The sequence below is a fragment of the Mustela putorius genome, unplaced genomic scaffold (genome assembly GCF_011764305.1).
Source record: "Mustela putorius furo isolate JIRA1106 unplaced genomic scaffold, ASM1176430v1.1 tig00003834_pilon_pilon_pilon, whole genome shotgun sequence".
Taxonomy (NCBI): Eukaryota; Metazoa; Chordata; class Mammalia; order Carnivora; family Mustelidae; genus Mustela; species Mustela putorius.
In genome coordinates this window covers 59,751,892-59,760,045 of record NW_025421987.1, presented here as the reverse complement: position 1 = coordinate 59,760,045, position 8,154 = coordinate 59,751,892, and positions in this window count along the sequence as shown.

The following is an 8,154-nucleotide window of genomic DNA, read 5'->3' as shown; positions in this document are numbered from 1 at the left end:
AGGACATTACTCATATTCTTACGATAAATATTTCACAAAATATGTATGAAGTATTTAGAACTGTGTCTAGCATATATTAACATTTAATAAATATTAATACTTATTCTCCAGGTTAGATACTATTACAGCACTAGGATTCAAACTTTCTGCTTATGTTTGTTTCCCTTTTTAAAAATGTGAATAACTATCATCTTAAACATTGTTCAATGTATAACATTTGTCATCATAAATAGTAGCCAAGGATGCCATGTCCAGCATATTGTAAGTATGGCTGCTTTAAAAATAAGGTTGTTATTATCTCAAATGTATCCAGTGGAATTTAAATCCCATAGCTATTTGATATCTATCATCATCCTTTTAAAAAATTCATGAACTCACTCTTCTTTAGCAGTTGGAAATTCCACGTTCTTTTTTCTCCCTGAACTTGTTTTTCCAGTCCATTTTCTCACCCAGAATTTTATTCTAATATAAAATATTTGTATGTTTGAAAATATTTTACAGATGAGCCTATCAAATAACTCCTTGCAAGAAAAATTTGAATATAAATGTTAAAATTTTTATTTTCTATATCCATAAGACTCTAAGTTTTATAAAGTATCCTAGGGATTGAGTTATCATGATGATTGTTATTGGACATAACTGATCAAAATTAGATGTTCTAAATTTTGAAAAACTATTGCTTAACATGAGAAGTAAAATTTTATTGAAAACATATCTTTTAATGACGCGGATGGGGTTGAATTTTTTTTTTTTTCTGAATTAGGTCATGTATCCATAGAGTAATACTCTTCATTGGTAGAACGAAATAAGATTCAATATCAATTCTATTCTCTCTCTTTTGTTTTTCTTTTTTGAAGATACATGTTCTGAAAACTTCATTCATATAAATAAGTTCATGGAAATAGAAAGGGTTTTTTATTATAATAAAAATTATTCAAGTCTTTAAATGTCTTCTTGGTTATATACAAAAATGACAATGACGTATCTTTTAAAAATGATGGGTTAATGATCTATCCAGCAACATCTCTGAGATCAAGAGCTTACCAAAGGAGATGACCGGAAGGAGATTCGAACAGATTTATGTAATAAGAGGATCACTCTGGCTGCTTTGCTGGAACAGACCGTAAGAGGATAGGGAAGCAGAGAGAGGCTCTTGCAATGACCTACAAGAAAGAGAACAGTAGGGCGCCTGGGTGGCTCAGTGGGTTAAAGCCTCTGCCTTTGGCTCAGGTCATTATCTCAGGGTCCTGGGATCGAGCCCCACATCGGGCTCTCTGCTCAGCGGGGAACCTGCCTCCCCCCTCTCTCTGCCTGACTCTCTGCCTACTTGTGATTTCTCTCTCTGTGTTAAATAAATAAATAAAATCTTTTAAAAAAAAAAAAAAAAGAAGAACAATGACAGCAGTGTAGATGGGTTAAATACACTGGGTAAATAGTGGTGGTATTAAAAGGTCATAAGACTCTGTGTACACATTTTGAAGATGAGAAGGACAGAATTTCGGCATGGGTTGGTGCCAGGAAAACAGTATAAAAGATGGGAGGGGAGCCTGAGTGGTTCAATCCAATCGGTTAAGCCTCTGACTCTATTTCAGCTCAGGTCATGATCTCAGGGTCATGAGAATGAGCCCCAGGTGGGGTTCCCTGCTCTGCAGGAAGTCTGCTTGAGATTCTCTCTCTCTCTGTGTCCCTCTGTCCCTCCCCCACCTCCAATAAATAAACAAATTTAAAAAAAAAAAAAAAGGAATGATGAGAAGAATTTTGGCCTGAACCCCTTGCTAAGACTGGGCAGAGGCAGGAGGATCGAGTTTGCTGTGTGTAAGTGGGGATCATTTTTGTATGTACTCACATGTTCACCTTTTTTTATGCCCTTGTTTTTTTTCCCCTGAAGATCCAGGTTTCCATTTACTTCCATTTCCTAGTCAGAACTTCCCTGAATAGTTCTAGGTCGCTAAAAAAGAAATTCTCTTTTATCTGAAAATACCTTATTTCACCTTCCCTCTTAAAAGGTATTCACCCTGAGTTTTTTTATCTTCTATCACTTTTTTTTGGGGGGGGGGGCTGGCTGATTTAATCATCTTTATTTGTATAAAAAGTTTTATATATTTCCAATAGTCTTTCCATGTTTATCAGTATCAACAAAGATCTAGAAAGTAGCAAGAATAACTTTTTAAAAACTATATATATTTTATAAGCGATACTGTAAATTTTATTTTAAAATTTACTGTGTTACATGTTTTTCCTAGACCCATCAAGAGTTCTTTCAGAAAACTGATTTGAAACTTCACTAAAATGATCACTTTTTGTTTTAGATAATTTTTTATTATTACATTCAATTACGTCAAAAACTAATGATGTACTATATGCTGGCTAATTGGACATAATATCTTCCATCACTTTAAAGATGTTCTTGCCTTTTTTTCTGGCCTCCATATTTCCTGATGAGAAGTCAGTGGCCAAGTCCTTTTTTCCCTTATCTGCAGGGTATGAGGTTTTGCTGGCTGTTTTCCATATTTCCTTTTCCTCTTTCTCTTTGGTTCTGGTCAGTGTGACTAGGGTGTTCTCCAGTTTCCTTTGTCCTTATACTTCGTGGGTTCACTGAATCCATGAGTTTCTGTCTTTCACCAAATTTAAGAATGTTTTGACCGTTGTTTCTACAGACCCTCTCTCCCCTTCTCTGGGACAGCAATAACACATATATTAGATCTTTTGAAGTCATTCATCATGTCCCTGAGGCTCTGTGTGATTTTTCACCCTTTTTCCCCTCTTCTCTAGATTGGGTGGTTTAATCGATAACTCTTCAAGCTCATTTTTTCATTTCTATGTTAAGTGCATCCTGTAACTCTTTAATTTCAACCAATATATTATCCAGTTCAAGAACATTCATCTGGTTATTTTCTATATGATTCTGATGAGATTTATTTTTCTTTTAAGATTTTATTTATTTATTTGACAGAGAGAGATCACAAGTAGGCAGAGAGAGAGAGGAGGAGGAAGCAGGCTCCCTGCCAAGCAGAGAGCCTGATGTGGGACTCGATTCCAGGACCCTGAGATCATGACCTGAGCTGAAGGCAGAGTCTTAACCCAGGCACTCTCTAATGGGATTTCTCAACTTGTCCTTCACGGCCAGCATATTGTCCCTGACCTTACTGAGCACAGTTCTAAGAGCTGACTTAAAATACGTATCTGGTCTTTCTTTCTCTAATCGTCCCAAAGTTTTAGCCAGTCTACACACATACATGACAGTTCAGTTTCCCCCAAACAGCGAAATAAACAAATGGAGGGAGGGGTAAGAGAAAAGTGCTCCAGTTATATCTCTCCCTTGTTCAAAGCCCTTCAGTATTTTCCTTATGCCATAAAATAAAGTTGAAACTCATCAGTTGATTTTAAAGGCCAATTACCATCTGTCTCGGGTCTGCCTTTTCAATGTCATGTGTAGCTGCTTCTCTGCACAAAGGACATGTTGCTTCCCTTCTGGTTCCCCTAAGGTTTCTGTTACTTCACACCACCAAATTTCATTGTTCCCTTCCTTTTCTCCCTATCAGTAAAGCTTTCTGCCCACCCATTTCCTAGTTTCCATATTGAAATTCCAGGCAGTCATAAAGCCTCCTCTGACCCCTACAGCCTACAGGGAGCACCTCCTTTCCTGCTCTTGTCATCCCTCTTAGCTGAGCTCATGAGTGTACACTGTTATGACACCTTTCCTACTGAGTTGGACTATCTGCTCCCTTTACTATAATACTTACTCCCTTTCACCTGCTTTTAGTCCCTCTCCTTTGTACCTTTGAGGTCCCACCTTTCACACACACACACACACACACCCCTTCAGCAGCCTCCCTATCATCTTTCCCCTCCACCACTGACATGGGTTCTTGAAGGGCCATGACTGGGCCAGGAATCTAAAAATGGTTTTGTTTTGCTTTATTTCTAGAAAACTCCATGTAATACTATTTCTAGAAAATTCCATTTAAACAATAAGAGAGAAAGCTTAGAATGTAGTCCTGAAGAGGGTAGCATAATTGATGGCATAATTATCCTTTTTTCCTCCTCTTTCCTCCTCTCCCTTCCCTCAGGCCAAAAACAAACATGAGGCCCGATGATGGATGAGAGTATTAGAGTCGACCTGATAAGGGTTGAGGTTCCTGTCCTACTTGCTCTGTGTGCAAGAAGGCACCTGAGCAGGAGGGAAGCAATGGTGGAGGGAGGCATTTGGCCATGGGGGCCTGGAGGGGAGCCTTCCTAAGTCCCGTGAAACTGGGACACTTTGGGCAGTGAAGAGAGTATTGTTAATAATAATCACACAGAAGCAATAAGCAAACATGGCAATGTTCCTCCAAAGAGGACCTACAACCATCGCACACATACCCCCCACATGATGGAGAACAACAATCTCAGGGTTTCCAGAGCAGTGGTCCATCCCACAGAAGCACACAGACATGACTGACAGAAGGCAGCTGCTGGGAGAGCTGAGGTCAAGACAAGGGAACTCCCAAGTGCTGTACCGTGGGCCCCGATGTGAGGGAAGGCATCTCACTGCAGGGGACCAATGAGCAGCCTGAAGAGCAGGCCTGTCAGGACGAGGATGAGGACCACATAGACACCAGACACTCCTCCCATGATCAAGATAGGATGGAAGGGCCCTAGAAATTTAGGTTACCCCAAGAAGAGAGGTAAGGAGACAATCTGAGCCCAACTGAGCTGCCATCTGAGAGTGACTGTTTTTCTTGACTTGGCAGCATTTTTGTTCTGCTCTCGATGGAAATGAAGATTTTGTGAGTTAGACACTGAGAAATGAGTGATGTTTCTGCATTCTTGCCATGGATTTTAACATTTTAATTTACTCTCAATTTTCATGCTAAGAAGATCCATCCTCTAATTCATTTCAACATCCCCTTTATCCTCTGAACTTGGGAGAACTGAATAGAACCCACCAGACCATTCCCAGAGAAGGGAAATGCATGCATCAGCACACAGACGGGGCTGCACACAGAGGCCGTGATGGGCCAGGCCCAGAGGGACACACAGGAGGGCACCAACCACCAAGTCTAAGCAAGGAGAACTCTGAACCAGATTCTTTTCCAAATGAACACCATTGCTTCCAGTCAGAATAACAATGATATGTATTTCTATGACCAATACCCATGTAGCAACAGAGCTGAATCATAGCCCCATGTATTTTCATCACATTCTCCACCCTTAGAGGGGGAGATGCAGGCCCAGAAAGGTTGCGTGACTGTGTGACTTGCTCTACCTTCAGCACCTTCAAAAACTCTAAGCCAGAGGCTGTGTGTCACCAGGAACGCAGATTTGATCCAGGACCAGACTCTCTGAGCATTGAACTTCTTATGGTATGCATTTCTGTCCCTCTTGCTTTATGAGGGACAAGTGACTTCTGGTCATAGGTCATAATAAGTGCACACTGGCTGTTTGCTCACTGAAGTTTTGGGGTTTTTCTTTACCTGCCTGTTACAGGGTTGGTTTGTTCCTTTCTGGTAAATTGCTAACCGTGAATTAGGGTTGGTCATCTTCATTACCTTTCAAATACTTCACTCCGGATAGGGAGTCACTTTATATTCCTACAGTGTTTCTGCTGCTTCAATATGCTACACATTTCTCTTAGAACATCATCATTGAAAGAGAATGCAGTTCCTGTTTATAGATTTGAGAACATTGCTATTTATAAAGCATGGAGCAACCCTCTCTCTGAAAATAAAGTTTATTTGGCAAACAAAGAAAACACATCGAAGCCCTCAGTGAAATGTGTGCTAATGGCTATATACCAGCTCTGCAATCACTGCTTTAAGGAAACCTCCAGGGAAAAAGGCTTTTCTGTATGAGCCTTTACCAGCCTCTTCAGAGTCTAGAGATGTAGAAATCACCTCCATTTTCTCCGTCTCCCTCCCGTTAAAGGAGAAGAAGGACTGAGCATAATCCCAAAAAGGAAAAGTAGAAAGCAAAACAGGAGGTGATTATTTTCTTGTTTTTAAAAGCAGGCAAGATCTGACGAAGGTCGGGCAACAGAACCAATGACATTCTGTGATCTTACAAGACACATTTGAGTGTCAGACCAAAGCCACCTGTCTCAGCCATTGCCCAGTACTGCTGTAATTTACTCAAACTTGTGTCTTTAAAACTTGAAAGATGACTCCACACACACACAAAGGGGCTTCCAGCCCAGTATTTAAGTCATTCCTCCCTAGTTGGAGTATTGCTGCTGTGATTTTTTTTCTTTTTCTTTTCTTTTCTTTCTTTCTTTTTTTTTTTTAGTTTCTGGGATAGAATTTAGAGAATCATCAGTTCCATACAACACCCAGTGCTCATTCCATCAAGTGCCCTCCTTAATGCCCATCACCCAGCTACCCCATCCCCCCACCCACCTCCCCTCCAAGAGTCTCTTATGGTTTATCTCCCTCTCTGTTTTCATCTTAGCCTATTTTTCCTTCCCTTCCCCTATCTTCATTTGTTCTGTTCGAGTGCCTGTTTAGGTCTCCTTGCCTTGATTCCCTCCTGAGATCTGACCCCAATTCAGTCACTCACTATAAAAACAACACACTAGGATTCTTAGTGTGTGGTTTGGTATGAACTCAAGTATTCCTTCACCTCTACCTTGGAATCGCAATTAATTCATACTCTTCGTGGTTGGATACTGTCTCACTACCTGATAGAAAAAGTGACTCCATTTCCCACCACTCCAGACCCTCCAGAAGACCATTTGTATAAGATTAAACTCAACAAAATATTTTGAAGAAGCCCCTCACAGATATTTCCCATCTGTGATGATCACATTGCTTCAAGTCAAGAGGAGCCTCATTAATAAAATCCACAAATATTACAAATGAGAAAGTAAGTGGGAAAATGTAAAACAAAACATGTATGTAAGGATGTGGTTGTCAAATGAAAAGAGAGCATGAGAGATCACGTAAGTCTGGAAAAGCAGTAGTATAAGGAGCTTTGAGCCTAAGACTGAGGAAGCAGATTCCAAGTTGGGAATTTGTTCAACCTCTCTGAGTCCCAAAATACTCATTGGCACAAGAAGGAAACACAGATTACAACGTTTATAAGAAGATTATAGGTAGTATATATATTATAGGTAGTACAACACCCCAGGGCATAATAAGTGCTCAATAAAACTGTAGACATTATTATGATAATAGCTTATCATTTATATTATTTACATTTTAACACCTAGAGTGTTTTTAAAATGTTTCATTTCATTTCATTTCATTTAAATGAAACATACTTTATTTGACTGTACTAAATACACATGGAAGAGTTGGCCCCAATACTTTTTGGGGCCCAATTTTTCTCAGTGTCCAAAAGCTCATTTGTACTATTATTGCCCAGTACACAGGAAGTCTAAGGCATGTCATCAGGGAGCTCTTTCCCTCACAAGGTCTGGACTTAATTTAGGAACTGGTATACACAGGCTAGTTCATGAAGGGAAGATTGGAAACAGAGAAATTTTCTTACGAATATCCGAGGTGCCTGAAGAATGGTAAGGAGCTCTGGCTAGCTAAGATATGAGTTGGGAGAATGTAGAGGACAAGACCAGTAGCCTAGCAGGCTTGACCACACCAACACTGACATGAGAAGAGGAATTCTGACCATTTGCAGGGATGAAGACTGCCCAGAGCTACCCAAAGCATTCCATCATCCCTATAATGTATCTTTAAAAAGGCTAAGAGACACTGTGAAACTTTCCACTGTTATAAGAGATGGTGACTCATTTTCATTTTTCATACTCATGTGATCAATGCTCAGAGAGGCTTTTGCTATTCAAAGGATGGCCCAAGGATCAGTATTACAGGCAGCACCTGAGAACTCCTTAGAAATACAGAATTACTCCAGACCTCCTAACTCAGGACCTGAATTTTAATAAGCCCCCCCAAGTGATTCAAATGCGTAATGAGTTTGAGAAAGTACTAGCCTGCATGTATTGGGTGACTGTGTGTATGAAGAGGTCAAATGAGGTGGAGAATGCATATATTTTGAGCAGTACAAAAGAAACTGAGACCTAGACAGGTTTAGTAAATTTCCTACAATAACCTATGCCTGTTTGATTCTAAAATCCATGCTCTTTGATAATTGAGCATTAAATTGATAATTTAAACATAAGTTCGATGTCTGTAAAAGAATATGCTTTCTGTACAATGTCAT